Source organism: Lissotriton helveticus, chromosome 8, assembly GCF_964261635.1.
Source record: "Lissotriton helveticus chromosome 8, aLisHel1.1, whole genome shotgun sequence".
NCBI lineage: Eukaryota > Metazoa > Chordata > Amphibia > Caudata > Salamandridae > Lissotriton > Lissotriton helveticus.
Window position 1 is genome coordinate 235,250,341 of NC_136069.1, and position 22,578 is coordinate 235,272,918.

Genomic DNA, 22,578 nt, shown 5'->3' on the forward strand with positions numbered 1-22,578 from the left:
TGCTGCCTGCTGCCTGCTGCACTCTTGCCTGGGTGAAGAGGAGTGGGTGTGCGTCTCTTGAACCCAGAACCCAGGCTGACCTCCTGATCTGAAGCCTCAGGGACATAACAAGCTTTCAACCACTTGTATCTGCACCTGGCGTCTGTGAGTCTACCCTGCCAAATGGTGCCACCCCAGCACTGGACCCTTGGACGTGGGCCTAAGGTGCCTTGCCCACCCCAGTGGATCCAGGGAAACCAAAGCATCTCCTCTACTGTGCATTGGACCCGTTGCAAAAACACACATCATCACCACCACAGCCTGTATCACCTTTAGAACCGCTGCTGTGCGATGCATCCTCGGTGCAGGTTTTCGCATTTCTCGTAGACGACAACCTCAATGATGACGCCGACCACGCATTGCAGCCTCACAGCTCCTCAAAAAGGGCGCATCGCCCCGACTGTGAGACGAATCCCGACTACGAACTTCTCATCATGAGCCCTTGTTGACAGGACCCTCGATGTCGCCACAACCAGGACCTCGCACCACCGACTCATCACATCTCAAATGCATGCAACGTTCAACAAACCAGGAATTAAGGTACTCTGTTCAGCGGCCTAAAAGGGTCAGCTGTGGTTGGCCTGAACTTGTGACTTTGCCCTGGTCCACCATGACCAGATATCTCCAGTTCGAGCTTTAAGCCTTTTGGCACTATTTTACCTAAACACTTTAAAATTCAATATCTCCTAATCTACTGATTGGATGTTGGTTGTTCTGGTCTTGTTTTATTAAGTAAATCAGGCTATATTATTCTAACCTGGTGTGGGATCTTCTATATCTGTGATGCACTGCTTGGCGCTCAAACAATTCGACCAGAGAGGACCCTTATTCATTGAATCTACTTACTCGATCTCCCCAAGGTGAAAATTAGATAACGGGAGAGTCGCCCTCAACCACTTCAACTAAGGATTTGGGAGAGTGTGCCTATTCGACCAGCCACGCATTTGAAAAATTGCTCCCTACATTGCAGTTTTGTGTTCCCTGTGCTGTTTATTGTGTCCCGATTGATGGAACACTATTGGTGTATTGCGGAAGTTTCCTTTGTGCCCCAAGTCCTGATGAGACCCAGACAAAACGGGCTGAAAGGCATCGACCAGACAGATTAGAGAAGCCCTTATCAATGTGATTCATAATAAAAGGAACTATACAGCATCACTTAATATAGAAAGGGGTTGAGACATATTATTCCCTTGATTGGTGCAGGTGCAAGGGCTATCTTTCTGATATGGGTTGTGAACCATAGTTGGTGAAAAAATTGTTTTTTCGCAGCCCCTTAAGAAATTAGGGTAACAAGGATTCTGTTTGTTTGGTAGAAGATATTGTATGATGGTTTATGTATGTTAAATTTATATGTATATGATTTTTGTATTATGTATATGTAGATATTTTATGTGTTATTTCATGTGTGTAATTCGACAAATATACATATAGAGCTGCTTCGTCCATGTGAGGAGGACGCAACAGAGATTGAGACTGCCAGTCCCAGGGGGCCAGAGGACTTTGCCCACACCTGAGCCTGCTTGCGGGGATTACATAGCCCCTCGTGGATCCCACTTCGTGGGAGCCGCTTTGTCCGTGTGAGGAAGACGCAACAGAGATCGAGACTGCAAGTCCCAGGGGGCCAGAGGACTTTGACCACACCTGAGCCTATTGTGGGGATTACATAGCCCCTCGTGGGAAGCATTGTCCGTGTGAGGAGGACGCAACGGAGATTGACACTGCAAGTCCCAGGGGGCCAGAGGACTTTGCCCACACCTGAGCCTACTTGGGGGATTACATGGCCTGTCGCCGCTGCCGCTTCACAGGAGCCGCTTTGTCCGTGTGAGGAGGACTCAACAGAGACCAAGACTGCAAGTCCCAGGGGGCCAGAGGACTTTGCCCACGCCTGAGCCAACTTGCGGGGATTACATAGCCCCTCGCCGCTCCAGCTTCGCGGAAGCTGCTTCGTCCGTGTGAGGACGATGTAACAGAGATCGAGACTGCAAGTCCCAGGGGGCCAGAGGACTTTGCCCACACCTGAGCCTGCTTGCGTGTATTACATAGCCCCTTGCCACTCCCGCTTAGCGGGAGCCACTTCGTCCATGTGAGGAGGACGCAACAGAGATCGAGACTGCAAGTCCCAGGGAGTCAGAGGACTTTGCCCACACCTAAGCCTGCTTGCGGGGAATACATAGCCCCTCACCGTTCCCGCTTCGCGGGACGCACGTGGGCACGCACCAGGCAAAGCCCAGGTCAAGGGTGGGCCCATTTGAGACCGGACGAGGCCAGGCCAGGCCCCCCTTCTGAATCAGACTCTACTGTAAGGTTAGTTTGTTAAATACCGTTTATACATCCCTCTAAAAACTGGTGGCTTGTGTCTATAGTGACTGGGTGGGCTCTGATACCAAAATCACGATGAATAAGGGGGAGGATAGGTGCACTGAATGGCAGTAGCGTGGTGGGGACGCTAGGCCAATTCATTTTAAGGGCAACGTCAGTTCTGGAAAAAGAGATAGCGATAACTGAGCATCGCCTATCCCTGGATCCGCAACAAACCAAAAGATCATCCCTGGGTCTAATTGTGACAGCTTGCTCCCCAGTCCACCTTGCCGCTGTCTCTAACATACCTATGATTACCGGTGGGGTGAACAGCTCTGTGACTTCCCTAACTGAGGCACGGGAGGACATTGTAAAATCACCAGTAGTCACAACTAAAACTGCCTCCAATGCACTCCTAAAAACGCCGGGCAGACCCACATCAAAAAATAAAAATATCATCAATCACCGACTCCTGAATCAGCAGTAAAAATAAAAAGGGGAGGCGGTCCACAGAGGCCCGCCACTGCGAAAGCGCCAAGGACCAACAAAAACGGAGGTCGTGTTTCAGTTGATGAGCACAGTGCACAAGGAAATACTGCTGCCACTAGCATGGATTTTAATTTTGACTCTATGGTTGGTCACAGTTCGAACTCCAATAAGGAAATGTGGATGAGACTTGAAAATTTACTAGCAACCCTATTAACTCCAATAATTTACAGATTGAGGCGGATTGAGGGGCGTTTAACAGAATCCGAATCACAGGTCAAGTCAGGTCTTTCCGCCCCAGAGGGCATTCCGGCCCAACCAAAATCCATTGCTGCGAATAAACCAAGCAACTTGGGGAGCAGGATGTCAGCTTTGGTCACTGCTAAACCTAAGCCTCCGTGTCCACAAATAACAAATCAATCCGTTCCCAGGGTGTCTTCCAACACTGCTCTAGCGCTACAAAAAGAAGCAACCTTTTTGCACAGGAACGATGTTGATCTAGGAAATTTATAAGGTGAATTTGCCCAATCAAATATGAGTAGTCCGGGCGATGGCAGAGTGGCAACGGTAACAGTACCAGTAACGGTAACAGTACCAGCCAAGAACAGTAATTATAAAACTTGCCCATCGGATGGAGGAGCTAGTAGAGCCATTTGACCACAAGGAACCAGGGGTTTGGAATACAATGACATGCAACCGATCCCCATGGCCCTCAATCTTCCCCGAGCAGCCGCCCCTGTATTGATGAATGAACCACCCTTGAGAGCAGCACAGACTGAAACCACTGATCAACTTTTATTTAAAGCTTTGCACTGGCTTAACACTCGTCTTAAGGATGCTGGGTTTTGGGAGGAGGTTGTAGAAAAGCATATGATTATGGCTAGACGAACATTGTGGATCGTCCCTTTTAGGAAAGAAGGGAATGGTGACTGTGTAGGCGATAATGTTCATATAACGAGATTTTTGTTGAATAATCTGGGATGGATGTCAGGCAGACATACCGATAGAGTGTCCCTACTACCACTAGGCTATTTCTATAGACTGGGGCCTCGCACCCCTAATAGGTTGAAATATCAAGGGATGGATAGGCAAATCAGAGCACCCTTTGGACAGGTACCAGGAGCAATAGTGGTACCTCTGACCAATAGATTTGCCCCATTATCAAAATTCGATTTATGTGATTGACTACACTTACCCACCCCGATCTTGGAAGAGCATTTTTATAGCTGTGATATCTCCCTCCAAATCCCGATAAAGGGCTTACATCGATTGGAGGAAAAGAGCCAGGCTTGTTTAGAGCATCTACCAATCTCCGTAAATTCGAAGGGTATCCTTCCTCCACCAATCTCCCTGGTATCCTGGAACATCGCTGGTTTATTTACCAAAACTTTATCCTCTGACTGGTCATCTTTTATCGAGGGGTATGATTTTATTGCCTTCCAGGAGACCTGGTTGGTAGATATGATCTACCATCCAGGCTATCTGGCCTATGGTAAAGCGGCAACTGCAAACACCAAGGGCAGACCTCATGGGGGACTGTTAATATGGGTTAAGCAACAGACTCTGCTCCAAATAGAGGAATTATATATAGATAGCCCTGACATTCTCGCCATCAAGGTCTGCTCACAGGGAGAGCCAGACCTTATATTATGCAATGTGTATGCAAGAAAATTGTGGTGGGAAAGCCTCACTAACAATTGCCCTCTTGGATGCATTTATAAATGATTTAGATGGCTCAAATGTCTTGGTTATCGCAGGTGATCTAAACTGACATTTGAGCCCCTAGGCCTTGATGATTACAGCCTCAGTATGGAGGAAGATCAGAACTGGGGGATACCATCTCTATCGCTGCCACCGATTAATAAATGGTCTGAGGTGGCGCTACAGTTAAAAAGTTTAACCCTGGGTAGGGGGCTTAGGGCTACCAATGGGAGATCACCCTCAGACATGGATGGTACTAATACCTTTTCCAATGGGATCAGAAGCAGCAGAATTTATAACATCCTCCTTAGCCTGGAGCTATTGACGTATCGTAAAATATAGCATAAGGAGCTATACCTACCAATAGCCCCAATACCAATGACCAAATAACCAGTCAGTTGGTAGTGAAGAAAGTTCAATCGTTTATTATGGAAAATACTCTATAGAGGAGCCTCTCCAACCCTCACCCGTCTGGTGCTTGGAGAAGACTGCTGGCTTACATTCAAAACAGCACATATATACTTTCAGCACAGTACATGAAGTCATTGTAAATGGTAAAACAATACTTGGCTCTTGGGCCTCGAGGAAGGACCATATATGGCACACATGATTAGTACAAAGATCTGCTTAGTTATTATTGGGGAGATCAGGAGGGGTGACTCCCTTTCATCCCGGTGCCCGGGAATGCAGGCATGGCGCCTTCAGGAATGCGCTTATCAAACCAAAGCCAGATGCAACCTTGAGTCCCTGGACAGAGGAAGAATGGTGTGCATTCAGCTGCTCTCAGTAACTCAACTGAACTGGGGCCTGACAACTATTGGAGAGTGGTAACAACAATTAGAGAGAGAGGGAAACACAGGGACACTCTCAGTCCCCCGGGGTCAATATATGTTTAAACAACAGAAGAGTGTCAGAATAAATGTAAGCACTAGAATAGAGAATGGAGGAAATCACCTAATTTCATCACACTGGAAATCATTAGGGATTATCTAGAAGCCCTCACTCACCACCCTGGGTGGTGACATGCTTCATCATCGGGCCCACCAGGAGAAGCCGAATGCCTCTACCAAGTATTATATTGGATGTTTCCAATTACAGGACCCCACTGTAAATGGAAACATCCAATATAATACTTGGTAGATTTCCAAACACATATGGTTTTATCTATGCCGAGCTGACCACCGAATACATTTTTCTTCTCGTACAGCCTCTTGGCATTTTTAAATCACTACTTTTTCGAATCACTGTCACAACAACCAGCTCCGCAGTAATCTGGCGTTGTAGCACACCAGGGAGGCATTCGGCTTCTCCTGGTGGGCCCGATGATGAAGCATGTCACCACCCAAGGTGGTGAGTGAGGGCTTCTAGATAATCCCTAATGATTTCCAGTGTGATGAAATTAGGTGATTTCCTCCATTCTCTATTCTAGTGCTTACATTTATTCTGACACTCTTCTGTTGTTTAAACAACTATTGGAGAGTAACACGTGATCACTGCTCGGGCCTAGCACAGGCAGAAAAAGATGGCGTCTGTATGGTTCCCGGCCTACTCGATGTAAACAGAACACACAAACAGCATATACCCATATAAACTAGCTAAAACAGATATAGGTTAGGCATTATGCATATAAAACGCAAAGAGTATATAGATACATCATGCTAACACAATATATAGATATGACTAATACAGCAAATATAGGGGAATTGAATTTTTATCCCTCACTATGGCTATGCTGGTCTATCATAGACCAGAGAGCGATCACGATCCACTTTTATTATCCTTAGGCAGGAAGGGATTGACTCACCCCAAGGCCGTTATGGAAACCGCAATAGGCGAAGTGACTGTGGCCCTAGATTGCCGATGGTTGAAATGGGCAGTAGTTTCTGAAGATGAAGGCGACTTAAAGCAGATTAAGGCTACTATCGAAGAAACATTGTCACTGCTTGGCTCCATAGACACCCAAGACAACGCTTTTCTAGACCTCACGAAGGCTCACGAGGTTTTATTTGCTAAATTAAAGTCCCTGTTTACCAAACATAGAAGACCCTATAGGCATAATTTAAAAAGATCAGCCAAATGGTACGATGAGGCTTGTGTAGTTGCATTTAAGCATCTTTCAAATGCAATTAAGTCAGGAGTACCTTATGAGATTAAAATAGCAAGGGCAAACTATAAAAAAGTACAAATGCAGGCAAAGAAGGCATTTGATGAGGACAGATGGGTAATTCTAACCAATGCCAGCAAGGGGGAGAAATGGACCAAATGTTGGCAATTAGTCAAATTGGGCAGTGGTGCGATTAATCCTACTCCTGTTAATAATGTACCTCCTGAACTTTGGGTGGAGCATTATCAAGCCCAATTTGCTTCCCTGACTAGCAACGCAACAGCCTACCCTGAGGTCAACACTGAGGCTGTTCTAACATTTGATAAAAGGGAGATAAAAAGGGTCCTCGATGGGGTACCAGCAGGGAGGACCCCCTGCCCGATTGCATCCCGGCCGATATTTATAAGCATGATAGGAAGAACTGGACAAAATATATCTTTATCATCATAAATGCAATTGCTAGAGGCGCACCAATTCCAGATATATGGCGTGGGGCTGAAATCATTCCCATTCATAAAAAGGGTGACCGTGCCAGTCCTAGCGACTATAGGCCGATAAGTTTAATCGATACCCTACAGAAAATAGTGGCTAGACTTGTGCTAGGTAGGGTCAATGAATGGGTAATTGACCAGAATGTATTGTCTACCTATCAAGCGGATATCAGACCCCACCTCAGCACTATGGACCAAGTTTTTAGATTTATGATGATTTATTGGAACACAGTAATCCTTGCAGGGGGGACCCTTTATGCAGCTTTTGTTTATTTAAAATCAGTATTTGATTTAGTGCCACGCCACAAGCTATGGGACTCCCTAAAGGAGGCTGGGATTAAATTGCATGAGGCGAATTATGCCCAGGTAAGGTGGGGACAGCAGGGCGAACTGACTGATAGGTTTCCAGTTCATAAGGGAGTGCGGCAATGATGTGTGCTTGCCCCTACCCTATTCTCCCTGTTTATAAATAAGGTAATCACTTCTTACACTGATTTTCCAACCGATGCGCCATCTCTTGCCGGTTCAAGGGCTCCCCTTTTAATGTTTGCAGACAACACTTTAATTGTATCCAAAACCCAGTAAGGTCTTCAACGAGCCTTGGACAGATTCACAGATTTTTGCAACGACCATGAACTTATAGTAAATGTTGACAAAACCAAGTTCATGGTGCTGCACAAACGTAAATCAATAAAAGGCAGAGTAGAAATGAAAAAAGCTCCCTTGAAACAAACTGATACCTTTACATATTTAGGAGTGACTATGGGGAGGAGGATGAACTGGACACCACAGCTAGACGTCCTAGTCCTCAGGCATAATCAGCTAGCAGGAGCCCTACTAAAAGAACATCGACTCTCAAGGACTAAACCGGTAGGACCGGCTATAACGATTTACAATGGGAAAATTAGAGCCTCTATAATATATGGTGCCGAACTGTGGGGGTTCGAAAATGTATCACCCCTAGTTCAGGCACAAAACACGTTTCTGAGAACACTGACTGCCCTTCCATGATCTACCCCAATAAAGCCTTTGTTATTAGACCTGGGCTGTACTTCTATTGATAAGGCGGCAGGATTTAGACCTCTAGCTTACTGGAGGAGGCTGTGGACCACCCCAGAATTGGCGTCTTACACTAATGCTTTAATGCGCATTAGAAATGCTGACCTGTCCTTGAAAATTAAATGGCTGCAGAAGCTTAAGTGCAACCTGCTTGACATGAGGCTTAGACACCTGTGGGAAGACCCGATAGGGAATCCATTCCCTAATAAAAATGAGTACAAAGACATCTATTGGGATATGATTTTTAAGAACACCCTGTCGGTGGTGGGTACTAACTCGCTCACAGGTCTTTTTCTGGAGCACAAGCTTGCAGCGGAAGTTGAGGCCTACTGGAATTTGATTACGAAACCTGGTTATAGGAAACTATACCACCAATTCAGAGTGGACACTCTCCCGTTAAGATCTTTCACTGCAAAATGGAAGAAGGTGTCAAAATCTAATTGTCCACGTGCTCATCCCAGGTGGAGTCGTTAACCCATGTATTGTTTATGTCCCCTGCCTATAAGGGCCCCTGTCGAAAGTGGCTGAAGCCGCTGTGCTCAAACCTAGGTACTAGATCGGGTATGACAGCTCTGCGCATTCTGTCAACAAATACTCGAGCAGATATTGTTATTGCCAATGCCAAATTTCTTAGCTGGACCTGGGCATTGCGAAGGAAAAATCTCCCTGCTCTAGGAACTATCACATGAGTACATTACAGGCATGCGGGTATTCCCATTGTAGATCTTGTAAGAAACGGTTTTTATATGGAATTGTTCCTTTTTTCTTTTTTTTACAGCTATTTTATTATATAATTGATTGGGATTATCAATATGTTCATATTAAATTACCAGAATTGTACGTTTTTAGGCTATTATCTTTTTTAATGACACTTTTACGATTGTACTGTGTCTTTTATGATTCAAATGATCAAATACAGACTATTTGAAATAAATTAAATTACAAACACCTTGATTACTGACCGGTGTGAGTGTTTTTTCAATAGGACAAAATGGTTTGAGGATATTATTTTCCACTTGAAGGATTAATTCAAGTTTTCTTCACATTTAGAAATTATGTGCCGGTTGATTCTGCGGCATCAAGTTTTGTTCTTGCTGCATAAATACTTTACATTTTGCCTCTAAGTTAAGCTTGACTGATGTTGCAAAGCTACCAGAGGGTTGAGCACAGATTAATTTGGAGTTTGCTTGTGCCTTACCCTGACAGAGTTTGTGATTTTTGCTTGATCAGTGCTCACTCCCCAGTCAACCTACAACCTACAGGTGGGCATAGTAAACAATAACTTATCAATAGAAGGGGTGGGCGGAATTTGCGTAATCGCGTTACGCAAATCTCCACGAAACGGTAAGAAATCTCTGCGAACACGCGGAATTGCTTGTTCGCGATGCTTTTTAACTGTTCGCAACCGCTGTTTGCGTGCTCGGGGGGAAATATCTTACCAACACACATTTGAAAACGCGAACAAGCAAAAAATTTTGCGAAGTCACGGAATGCTGAATTTTGGGCAAGTTCGCATTCTCCGCGGAACACAAAATTACCCAAATTCCACAAATTCTGCGAGCGGAACGGAATTTACTGCCCAGGCCTAATCAATAGGTAACTATCATTAACAAGCAAATTTCAATAAGATTTTCTAAGTGACACCACTTATGACTTTGCATTCCCTTATTGCTGATTTGATGTTACTTGCACACACCCAGTGAACAACAACCCATTATTCACAATTACCCAACTATAATTCTGTATGTTAATGTTTTAAAAAAGGCAGGTATTTTCCGCCTGCTACGTTACCCCTCCTTCCTGCCCTGTGTATTACCTTCAGTGTAGCCATAATTTAAAATATCTGTGATGTTAAAATCTATGTGATGTTAAAAGCTAATATACTGTTTCATATTATGTTGAGAATTGTGTCGGGCAAGTGTATAGTAATATCAATATTTTCTAATGATTTTTATTACATGGCACTTAAGTGTAATGTATCCTTTGTTAACTCCGAAGGATGTAAATAGTAGTTAGGGCGCAATAGTGATGTCAGGCAACATTCTATCTAAGTTATTCTGATCCGAAAACATAGGGGTCGCCATTTTGATGTTTTTCTCAGATGCAACCATTTTGTCACGTCCAATTATAGCTCTCCACAGTGTGTCAATATTACAATGCTATCTTTTGACTTGATCTCGTGACTCTGCCATGCATGGGGGTGTGACGCAACGGCATTAGGATCCCTACAGAGTGGGATGGGGAAGAAACAACAATAATTGGGAATTACCATTGCTGGCCTCTTGCAGCCTTCGACTGTGTGTGACAGGATTTATTGACGCATAGCATACGCTGATGCTCGGTCTCTAAGGATTAATTATGTTACTGTTTCATCTTCTGGGTTCATATGTTGAGAAGCAAGTGACAGAGTTTAGCGGACTTCTTCTGTACGAAAAAGAATGATATTTTGTGTTTCATATATCATACCCTGCCGGCTTCAATTTTAACATATCTGAATCTCATCAGGAACAAGATAAAATATTGTACAAAGTACTAGCACGACCCATTTATTCAGGAATGACTCACATGAGCTAAAATTACTGTAACATTGTTTTTTCTCCTGCCTATGTTTTACTATGCTCTGGTAATGGATGTAATTTGTAACTTGTAATGTAACGATCCTCATGTAAAGCGCTCTCAAATCTTTTGAATTTAGCTTGTTATCTCTGTAAACGGGTCATGTTTGCGCTCTATAAAACACAAAAAAATTAAAATTGTATATCGGCGCCTCTAGATATGAACAGCCCATTGTATATTAGCACTTCTAAAGGAGTAGTTTATGATAATGACTCCAGTATTTATGAACTGGACTCAATCAATACAATCCCACATTTAGATAAACAATACTGTACGGAATCATCAATTACATATAATAAACTATATATAGGAATATAGATAGGCAACAGTAAATTAATGTGATGTTTTTCACCGAGGGGTTCTGAGTGACATCAAATAGACAACAAGAGTGCAGGGAATGCCCAGACGTTGGTCCTATGCTAACTTTGCCATTGGATTCAACCTAGTCTGGCTGATGAGGGGTGTTACCCCGAAACCAGTCCCAGGATGCTTGTTTCCGGTCCAGGGTAAACCTGGCTTGGCAGTTCCGGTTGGACTGTTCCCATAAGGATCAGGGTCAAGGCTGATGTGCATAGGCCTGGGTCTGAACTGGGGTGGGGAAATGAACTAAAGAACGATGATGGATTAAACCCAGATCTGAGACTGGGGGTGAGTGTCTGAAGAGTTTCATTGCTCCGTCCATCATCTCCTTGTGTTTGATTGAATCATTACCCCATGCAGTACACTGTCATTGAAATTAAACAGACCTAGACCTAGACAGACCAACAGCAAAACAGAGCTGACGCATAGGCATTCTATAATTCTATACGGATATATATTTATATAGGAATTTATGTACTTTTGAATGACTTTTTTTGGTACAAGATCCTAGCGGAATGATAAAATGAGATTCTAGCAAGAATTATTACAGTGCAAATCTTTCCCAATGGTTTGTCAGAGGCTGTAACCAACACCAAATCCTTCCTTAACAAAGTAATCTGCGACATTTCATTTAACAAAAGAGCTACCTGCAGGTTTCAAAACAGATAAATAACAATCCCCGCTTAAACGTCTAATGACTTTACCATCTGCGTTTTACAATTAATATGTCAAGCCAATTGGGGGTATCATAACTTTTCATAACAAACAGATCAGATCTATGCATCCAAAAGCTATTAAAATCATATTGCTTTTAACACATAGGGGGTCATTAGGATGGCGGGCGGATTCCCCCCGCCAGGCTGGCGGCAGCCACCGCCGGCCTGGCGGGGGCAATCCACCCGCCATCCTCAGCTAAATGACACCCCGCCATATTAGTATGGCGGTGGGGACCGCGGCGGACGGAAAGACCGTCCGCCGCTTTTCCGCTGCAGTCGCCTTGCGGCCGGGGCGGAAAAGGTTTAATATGGTGGCGGTGTCTATTAGACACTGCCAGCCATATTACCATGGGTTAAGTTGGATGCCTTTCCGCGGCGGCGATGCCGCCACGGAAAGGAATGCGGTCTTCACTCTGGGGGCCCCCTGTGGGCCCCCAGAGTGAAGGAGAGGTGGGGGGTGCACACGGGGGGTACCTGTGGTGCCCCCCTGCATTTACATAAACAAAGCGGCAGGCACCGCCTGGTGCCTGTCGCTTTGTTTATGTAAATGCGTCACATGCATTTTTAGCATTGTAGCGGGCGGTGCTGAGAGCACCGCTCGCCACAATGCTAAAAATGCATGATGCGCCCGCCACAGTTGCGGGCGCATCCTAATACCCCCTACTGGACCCCCGCCGTTATGGCGCGCGGTCCCAGTCACCGATGGGATGGCGGGCGGACATCCTAATGACCCCCATAGTCTTTGCAATAAGAAAGGCCTACTTCCTTTGTCATAACTTTTCATTTTAAACAGATCTGACATAACTTTTCCAATGAACCGGTATGGCCTCTAGACTTGCCAATTGCTTGATGCTATATACAACACAAACGTACTGAAGTGTACAAAAACTGGTAACCACCAGATTACAAATATGTCATAAATTACCGTTAGCCTCTCAGTATGGCCTAATGAGAATAATCACTGTGAAATTGTACTCCCTTGGTTTGTCAAAGAGGGCAACCAACACTAAAACCTTTGTCTACTACAGTAATATGTAAGATTACATGTAACCAAATACCATTCTATGGATTGTAACATAATGGTATTATATTCCAAGGAGGAAGTGACAAGTGATACAGGGTTCACTCACTGTAGAAAAGTCAGAATTGTTGCCCTGATCAACCCAATTTTTTGACTGCCGCTGGTGGTTACTGACTCTAAAAGTGACCTGGGCTCTGCTAACCAGGCCCAAGGCCAGCAATCTGTCCTCTAAAGGTGCATGGTAATTGGTATAATTCGAATTAACCAAGACAACCTACCTGTAAATCCTAGTATATGGTAGGCCATGTAGGTTTAGAAAACCTAGGGGACTTAGGGCCAGATGTTGGTGGCCCATTACCGGTCGGTAAACCTGATATTCGGTGAATTCCAGGTTTACCGACCGGTATTGAGCCATTTGCTATGTAGGGGAGATTCGGTAAATACCAAATCAGTATTTACCGATTCTGTATTTACCGAATCATCATTTACCGATTCGGTATTTACCGAATCGGTAAATGACATGTAGGAAGCACTTTGAAGAGTGCTTTTGTGCTTTAACGATTCGTTATTTACCACCAACTATCAGTTGGTGGTAAATAATGAATACCTCTGTAAATGCAAATCTGTGCATTTACACCAGTGCCATGTGGCACACATACATGCCCTTAGGGCATGTATGTGTGCCACATGTGCACACAAGCACTATTCAGGGGTGCAACAGGGTGTCAATGTGACACCCTGCCACCCTTGACTCTTTCCCTATTTTACAGAATTGGTATTTACTGATTCGGTAATTGACATTCATTCCTATGGGCCTCCAGGCCCATAGGAATGAATGGCAATTACCGGATCGGTAAATACCGATTCGGTAAATACCGAATCTTAACGATTCGGTACTTTTTACCGAATTATTTGCTACATAGCATTTACGGATTCTAAAATACAGAATCGGTAAAATTATGTATTTTAGAATCGGAAATACTATTTACCTACATCTGGCCCTTAATGCACTTAAATGTGCACCGCTGTGGTGTCTGGTGTCATTTTAAAGCCCGGCCTTCCTTGCAGGCTGGTTTTAAAATAAAACTATTTCCCAATTTGACTTTGGAACTAAAAGTACTTCCAAAATCAAAAATGGCCTTTCTATTCCTCATAAGTCACCACTAAGATCTGCACTAGGTGCCCCAAGCGTAGGGTGTATAGTTATAAAAAGCAAGGACAATACAAAATATGTTTATATGCCCTGGTAAGGTAAAGTTGTATTGCAGGAAGTCTTTATTAAACATAAGGGTACTAACTAGCTATATAATTCAAAGCATGAACTTAATGGTTACGGTAAATCCAACAACTTCCCAAGGTTATATTTGATGTCACTGTTATAGGAAAGCAGTTTTATAACTTACTATCCTGAAGTTACCAGGCACAGCCCTGTAGCAGCCTCTTCTGATTGGCAAGCCTCTGACAGCCTGAGCTGAGCAGCTACCTTAGTAGGTGTGAAGAGGGCTGTGGCTGAAACAATACAGATATTTGGTGGAAGGAGATTTGCTGCCTGGAGAAGCCAGGTAAATGAAGGAGGCTGGGGAGATATGCTGGACCTCAAATGCCGGAGAATGGATGTATTAATGTCATAGGAACCGGGCCTGCCCCTTTTTCCTTGAGTCCCGATCAGATGGGAGCCCCCGAGTTAGATTAAGAGAGGGGCTGGAAGGGGAGTGTAGACAGATGTTACCAACATCTCTGGGTTGGGTTACACAGGCACACCAACCAAGGAGAGATTGTATATATTTTGACTTTTGGAGAACTGTACATTCTGGGTCAAAAATATGCCACACATCGGAGTAAGTGGTCCTAGCAAAGGGAGATAACTTTACCCTTATTAGTTGAGTTGTCTTCTCTCTTGCTTTCCAGAATGGAGGATAAATATGGGAGAACTGCAGGATCTCCTCAGAACACTGACTGGAACAAAAAAAGGAGAAAGACTACCATGACGGACTCATGGACTGCAGCACATGGGCCCCTGATTCCAGCCTCCGCCAGCCTTTCCATGGCTGACACCAGCATTGTAATCTGGCGGGCAACCGCCACCATGTTATAGCTTCTGGCAGACCGGTGGCGGACGGACTTTCCGTCCGCCGCAGACTGATTGGGATTCCCACTGCCATCCTAATTCAGCAGTGGGAATATTGCTGTGTGATGGTGGAAGGTCGGCCACCACCGGCCCGGCGGTGGTGGTCCTTCCGCCATCCTAATCCGCCCCTTAGTATCTAAGTTAGACAAATAAAAACCCTCTACATTGACGTAGTCCCAAAATTGTTTTTGAATTTTAATTTGGATGAATATTGATTCATTTTTTTTTCAAAATTATTCTTACCTCACGGTTTGCAGACATTTTTGGGACCCAAAACTAAGGGTTACCATGGAATTTGATCTAGCTAGCCTACCCAGTATCCCAGTAACAGAGCTTAAGGACCTGTGTAGGGCTAGGGGATTACCATCACCCTCCAATTCCAGAAAGGAAGTACTGATAGAGGACATTACAGCATGGGCAGAGGCCAAGAGAGAGGATCAGATCTCTGATAAAGAGGAGGATCCAGGGACAGAAGGACAGGGCGAGAAAGTCCCCGTAGACCTCTCCACACATTAAGTTACCAGGGCATTGTCTAAAGTAGTGTAAGAAGAGGATCCATCAGAGGTGAGCCATACCTGTCCCTTAGGGAAGGAGAACTTAAAGCACAGCTAGCTTATCTAGACCTAGAAGCGGGGAAGTTGGCCCTGGCCAAGTAGAAGTGGGCACATGAGGGTATGAGATCCACAAGAGGTGGTTGAGATGAAGATGGTATCAGTAATGAGAAGATAGAAGTGTCCAGGTGTGGTAGGTTTGGCCCAAGACTACCCAAGGGAATTGTACCTATGTACCAGGAGGGTGATGACATACAAAATGGCTGACAGCTATTAGGAGGGCCTGTAAGATGAGAAGGATGAACTCTCATGGCTGGGGTTCAATCCTGTGCTAACTGATTCCAGTAGCAGGGAGAGATAGGCTCTTGACCCTGGAGGGCAAACAGGCTGAATCATATCCACCACATTAAGCAAATCCTGGTGAGAATGTTTGGTCTCATCCCTGTGCAGTATAAATAAGGAGCAAGGAACCAGGGGAAAAGATATAAAGGAAATAATGAATGCATCTCCAAACTCCCTCTGATATGAAGTAGGGTATAATTCCTATTATGAAAAGATAATTTTTGGAGGAGCCAAATACCTAAGAACAAGGGATTCTTTGTTGAGACTTTATTTAATGATTAGTTATTTTATCATAGATAAGATACACAGAGAAACATAATAACTTAGGGCACAAATAATGTCATTAATAACAAAATGATATACTTCTAAATGTATTTGTATAACATAAAATGTCATCCATCAGAAATAATAATATAACAGATACATACCAATCAAACATGCTCCATTCTCTCTCATACTTAACACAAACATCAATACAATTAAGTACTTAGTTTGCCAAGTTTGATCATACAAAATACACATATTATAAGGCAGTTCAATTAAGTTTTAAGAGATATCTTGACAACAATTAAACAAGTATTCTATTGTGATATACAGCCATTGACAAATTAATACATGTTCTTTTTTTATTCCGTTAATAGAACAGAGGTAACACAGACATGCATTTCGGTGAAACACCAAAGATGAGGTTACACCTTCCTCAGGGCAAAGTAGGACAAACCAACAATGTAAAAACAAGGATAGTGGTGTAGCAATCCAAGGTAAATTTAGGAAATAAGGGCTCATGTTAGTACAATACATTCTTCTGCGTATAAGAACATAGCCAACTATTTCAATACACCATGTGTGTTTTACTAAATGGTGACCCTAATCAGGAGGTGCACTTGTTCTATGGTATTTGGCTCCTCCAAAAACTATCTTTTCATATTGGAGTTATACCCTGCTTCATATCAGAGGGAGATTTGAGGTGTATGTATCATTTCATCTTTGTATCATCCCTAGGTAGTACAGGATGACGTTTATGGACACCCAAAAAGTCAGTACCTAATCCTGGATTGACTTTGTAGACCTATCTGTCAAGGCACTTGAGGGCTGGATACATGGGTAACAAAATAAGTACCTATGAGGGGCTGTACAATTTGTTCATGAAGGAGCACATATTGGAAATATGTCCTTCAGGGAAGTTAAGCCAGTATCTAGTTGACTCTAAAATGTCCAATCCCAGGAAACTGGCAGAGACAGCAGATGAGTTTGAACCAGGGTGACCAAAAAGAAACAAGGAGGTGATCAGAAGAAAGGAGGACGGACCCACTCCCATGGGAAAGCTGTGGCTAACCAAGACAAAACACAGAGTCCTTAAATGGTCTCCAAACATCAGGGAAGGGGTATCAGGGAAGACATCATGCCTCTACAACGGGAAGGATATGTTTTGATTGCTTGCAGTCAGGATTCAAAATGGGAGATGCAGTCTGCACAAATGAGCCCCCCACCGATGGGCAGTCCAAGGGGATTGCTAGTGTAAGTTTGGGGGTTAAAGTTTGCTCAGAGAAGGGGAAAGGGTTTGCAGAGGTGACCTTAGTTTATGTGAGTCTGGTGGAAGTTGCAACCCTGGCTGCCTTACCTCAAAGCATGGAGAAGTTCAGGCAAATGCCTAAGATCAACAGGGCTGAAATTGAAGTTCTGAGGGATACAGGAGCCAGTGTGACAATGGTGTTGAACAAACTGATATTGCCAGAGCATCTCCTACCTGGTGTATTTCACTAGGCTACTTATGCAGAATGGGGATGTGTGACTGGCCCTAAGAAGGTAGCTTTGGATCCAGCCCACCCAGTAAAAAAGTATTTCCTGGGAAATGATCTTGAAGCTTCTGAGTGGTCAGGGTGGAAACGCAGGTCCATGCTCAAATGCTTGACCTCCCTGAGAGGCTGTGTTCATACGAGGGCACAGGTTGCGCATTAGGGGAGAAATGGGCACTTGAACCCTGGAACAATGGGCCAAGCCTCCAAGAGCAAGAGAAAGGGCAGAGTGCCAGATGAGACACTTGCACCTTGGAACAATGGGCCAAGCCTCCAAGAGCAAGAGAAAGGGCAGAGTGCCTAATGAGCCAGCCCAAACAGCTCAAGAGATCCAGGAGATATCCAACCCTGAAGAGGAGGAACCGGCCTCAGAAGAAGGAACTCCAACTCTGAAATATCTGTCCACCTTTGCAGAGTTGCAAGAAGTCAGTGGACCCACCAGAGAGGATCTATGCCAGGGGCAATGGGATTGTTCAAATCAAGGGCCAGGGGCACCTTGCCTCTAAGCTAGAGAAGGGTGCTGTCAGTAGTTTCCACAGAGTATATTGGAAGGATGGAATCCTCTACACTAAGGCCAGGGACCCCAAACCAGGGGCTACCAGTAGAGTTGTGGGCCCCCAGAAGTAAGACATGTCCTCCTCACATTGGCTCATGACATCCCCTTAGCAGGACATTTGGGAGAAACCAAGACCGAGAATAGGCTGGCCAACCATTTCTATTGGCTTATGTCTGACAGGGTAAAGGGGTTTTGCAGATTATGTGTCAAGCCAGTGGCAAGATAGGGGGCAAGCCAAATGTTCCCTTTATGTCACTGCCAGTGGTTAGGACTCTCTTTGAGAGGGTGGGGATTTTCATTGTTGGTTCCCTACACTGACCAACCGCATCTGGCAACAGATATATCTTTGTGGTAGTGGACCATACCAACAGATACCCAGAAGCAATACCCCTAAATACGACCACCGCTCCCACAGTGGCCATAGCCCTACTTGGCATCTTCACCAAAGTGGGCTTTTCAAAGGAGGTGGCCTCAGACAGGGGGATAATTTTATATTCTCCTACTTCAAGGCAATGTGGTATGAATGTGGTGTTAACTAAAAATTCACCACCACATATCATGCGTGACCTGACGGACCTCGCTCACATGACTCAGAAGAACACTGAATATTTATGACAGGGAAAATATTCCCGTTCTAAGATGAGGGGGAAGGAGGAACCAAATAGGTTCACGTTCGGCAAGAGACCTTGGTGAAGTAAGTGGGACATAATGGGACGCTTTGATGGGGCCTTTGATTAGGAGAAGCTAACCCCTGACACTCTTATTAATATTCTTTTACCTATCTGATAACAGAGTTTGACTTCCAGGTCTTCCTGCCTCCTTATCCTGGTGGAGCTCTAAATAAGATGCTACTAAGTAAGGGGAATGAGCGCAAATCAAACTTTTTATGCATGATGAGTGTAGCACATGCAATACCTTGGTAAGCCAATCCAGGTAAGGTGCCACCTTGGGGGGGGGCTAGGTGGCGCACGACCAAGATGGCACGCACCAGTGAGGCTCCAGCCAAGCGGAATATCGTCCTTCAACCCCATCCTATGCCACACATGAGGTCATCTAAACACACCACAGAAGACCGGAATCACCGCTGACTTTGGCGGTGCAATTTGCAAAAGGAAGGAACAGATCGCTACGAAACGAGAGGCCGGTGAAGTTGAATGCGGACTGCTACCACTAAAGCCCAGTGCAAGAAGACGGCTATGGCAGCCAGGAAAGCGCCAATGGGTGTGTGGGCCCTAGAGGCGGAGGAGAAACGGCGACCTGCTGCGACGCACCACTGTGAACATATTGCATCACTCTCATGAGGTGAGCACCAGCAAAGCGGACGAGAACTTCGAGGGCCGCAGCGGGTCAAAACCGAGCAAAAAAAAAGGGCTTCATTGCGATAATGCCGTGCCGTAACAGCGCACTACATAACTGAGCGGGCTGCTTGGTGATTGATCGCCGACACGAGAATTGACCAGCGATCAACGTCGGCTCACACAGAGAATGCCCATGGCTGCCGTGGGTGACAGATGTCAAATTAAATGCACCCGACAAAGCTCTGAGGGGCTGCCTCTAGATTACACTCTACCGACGTTGCCGCAAAGGTGAGCCGCCATCTTAGCTAACTGACACAACGCTGTCTCGAGTAGGGTCGCACAACCATAAGCACCATCTCTCGCATAACGAAAGCCAAAACTCTGCCCCTGTACAGACTATCACGCCTACAGCCCCAGCACGCATTTCAAAAGGAATCCGAACTCTTCAAACTGCGCGTTACAGACGCCATACTAGCGGCCATTTCAAGGTGTGTGGAGCGGAACACCAGCTTGCACTAATACAGTCGTAAGACTACTGAGACCAACAACATGCCGTACCCCGGCAACAACAAGCCATATAATATATTATCAGACATCGTCTGGAGACCCTGGACTTAAGTATAATTTGTGGGCGACCCCAGTAACACTGAACTTCCCCATTGCTGTGAACTGCCCGATATTACCACCATCGGTACATAAACAGAACTGTCGCAGAATCATTATACCCAGCTGTGCCAGGGGAGATGGACAGACCAAAAATCGGACTACCAGGGGATCGAGCAGCTCAACACCCCACCTGTGGGTGCCGGCGGGATCGTGAGTCGCACGCACCATCCATATGCAACACCCTGACGGGCTCACACACTGAAGCCTCCACACAGACGGTGCTGGCAAGGACAACTCCAGGACATAAATTAGCAATTGGATATCGACGGAGCGCTGAGAGTTCTTGACCCGCACTCCCAGACTGCTCATCAAGGATCATCATGGGGCGCACCGATACCAAGCAAACCAAAATACCGTTTGAAATGCGCAAAACACCCGGGTCCAACTCAGCGGAGCACACAGACTCGGATACCGCAGATAATCAACAGGAGGACTGGAAAACGTTATTACTCGGCTTGAAACAGAGCCTCACATTCATAGATGCGAAAATTGACACAATGAACATGCGGATGGATTCAGTGGTTAATCAGCTAGATCAACATGAACAGAGCATTAAAGAAGCAGAAACTAGAGTGTCTGAACTTGTGGGTGGTGCCACGGTAAACAGAGACCACGTATCGCAGATGGATAAACTGCTTAAACTAATCGCTGATAAGAACGAGGATTTAGAAGCCGTTCCAGGAGGAACAACGTGCGCATCCTTGGCCTGGCGGAATAGACCAATACAGGCTGCATGGAAGACTTCGTTGAGAAACTAATTGTGGACCTGGCTGGAAGAGACCCATCTTACGGTGGAAAGGGCACACAGATCTCTAGCTGTCCACCCAACCCTGGGACACAGCCGTGTCCTGTGATAGCGCGCTTTTTATACTACTGAGTTAGGGATACGGTCCTACGCCTCACCTGAGAAAAAAAACAAGTTCATTATGAAAACACAGCACTGGCATTCTTCTCAGACTTCACACAAACAGTGCAAGATAGCAGGCGAAAATGTGCTGCTGTGAAGAAAAAATTACAAGCGCAAGCGATCCCATACGCCATGATATACCCGGCGAAACTGAAGATAACGCATCAGGGAGGCAGCATTACTTTCAAAACCCACAGCTAGCAGAGGACTACCTCAAACGAAATCGCCGAGCAGCATCTGTGAAGGCAGGAGCACGTGGGCGCTCCAGGTCCCAATCTCCTGCATCGAACCCAGACTGAAGTATATAATCCATAATGGGATACCCAAGATTATCGCTGGCGATCTGTCTTCAAAGAACTGTTCTGAATTGGTGAAGTATTAAAGTTATAAAAGCATTGAAATTTGTTCTGCCTGGATAGTCGCCTCCATCCTGCTATAGCTGCCCTCCCTTAAAGTGGAGTAGCAGGTGGGTGCAATAAAGGAGGAGAGTGGGCAGATCGTGAGCCCCTAGTGACTTTCCCACGTGGGCGAACCCCCAAATTTCCTATATGGAGGGAAAGTAATTGTTTGACAGCAGTTTCTCATTGGGAGGGAGGGGTACACATGCCCGGCAAGTGGGGGGTGGGTGTTATAACTTTGGCAAAATACTGTCTACCCAGTCGCCTAACGATACTGTTATATGGAAAAGTTACATTTACAATAGGTGTAGGAATGGTAGACAACACACGTGACATTAACAACCTAAAAGTGAAATCATGGAATGTACGGGGTCTGAACAACCCTAGGAAAAAGAGACCGATACTTGGTTACCTAGATAGACATCACATTACGGTCGCTCTACTGCAAGAAACACACTTGAACCCAAGGACTACACCCCTGTTCGCTATGCAACGGGCATCATACCGCTATTTTGCATCGTACTCCGGGTACTCTTGAGGAGTGGCCATTCTAAATAGAGAGGGGTGAAATGTGTGCACAGCAGGTCGGAGACTAATGCTAATGGGAGGTCTGTCTGGTGTGGGGGAGGCTCCACTCATATGATGTGACATTTGCCAATTATTACTGTCCTAACACTGATGACCCTCATACTCTTCTCCTACTATGGAGCAAAATCCAAACGATAGGTACTACCTACGTTATCTGGGGATGAGGCTTTAATATGGCGATACACCCCCAGATGGATAGGTCCTGAGTTTCCCCAATACACTTCACGACCAGGCAAAGAACGCTTAAAGATATAATAGACACCAATTATTTACTCGACACATGGAGGTATAGGCACCCTACGCAGAGGGAGGGCACACACCACTCTGCGGTCCACTCGACATGGGCTCGACTGGGCTACCTGATTATATCCATAGGGTTGGCACTCTGGCTGGTACACGTAACTCATCAAGCCCGCACATACTCTGACCACTCCCCTGTGGTGATGGAGGTACATAT

At 45.3% G+C, this 22,578-nt stretch overlaps 1 long non-coding RNA gene across 3 annotated transcripts in view; it reads left to right on the forward strand.

Annotated features, from left to right (window-relative positions):
* Positions 1 to 22,578, forward strand: part of LOC144771575 (uncharacterized) — a 186,473-nt gene that overhangs the window by 36,964 nt on the left and 126,931 nt on the right. Inside the window, exon 3 of one of the 3 annotated variants that reach the window (XR_013599361.1) lies at positions 14,800 to 15,021. The exons of the other annotated variants lie outside the window; for them this stretch is intronic. This is a non-coding gene — a long non-coding RNA (uncharacterized LOC144771575). Of the gene's footprint in view, positions 1 to 14,799; positions 15,022 to 22,578 lie in introns of those variants that run through there. 3 annotated transcript variants of the gene reach the window in all.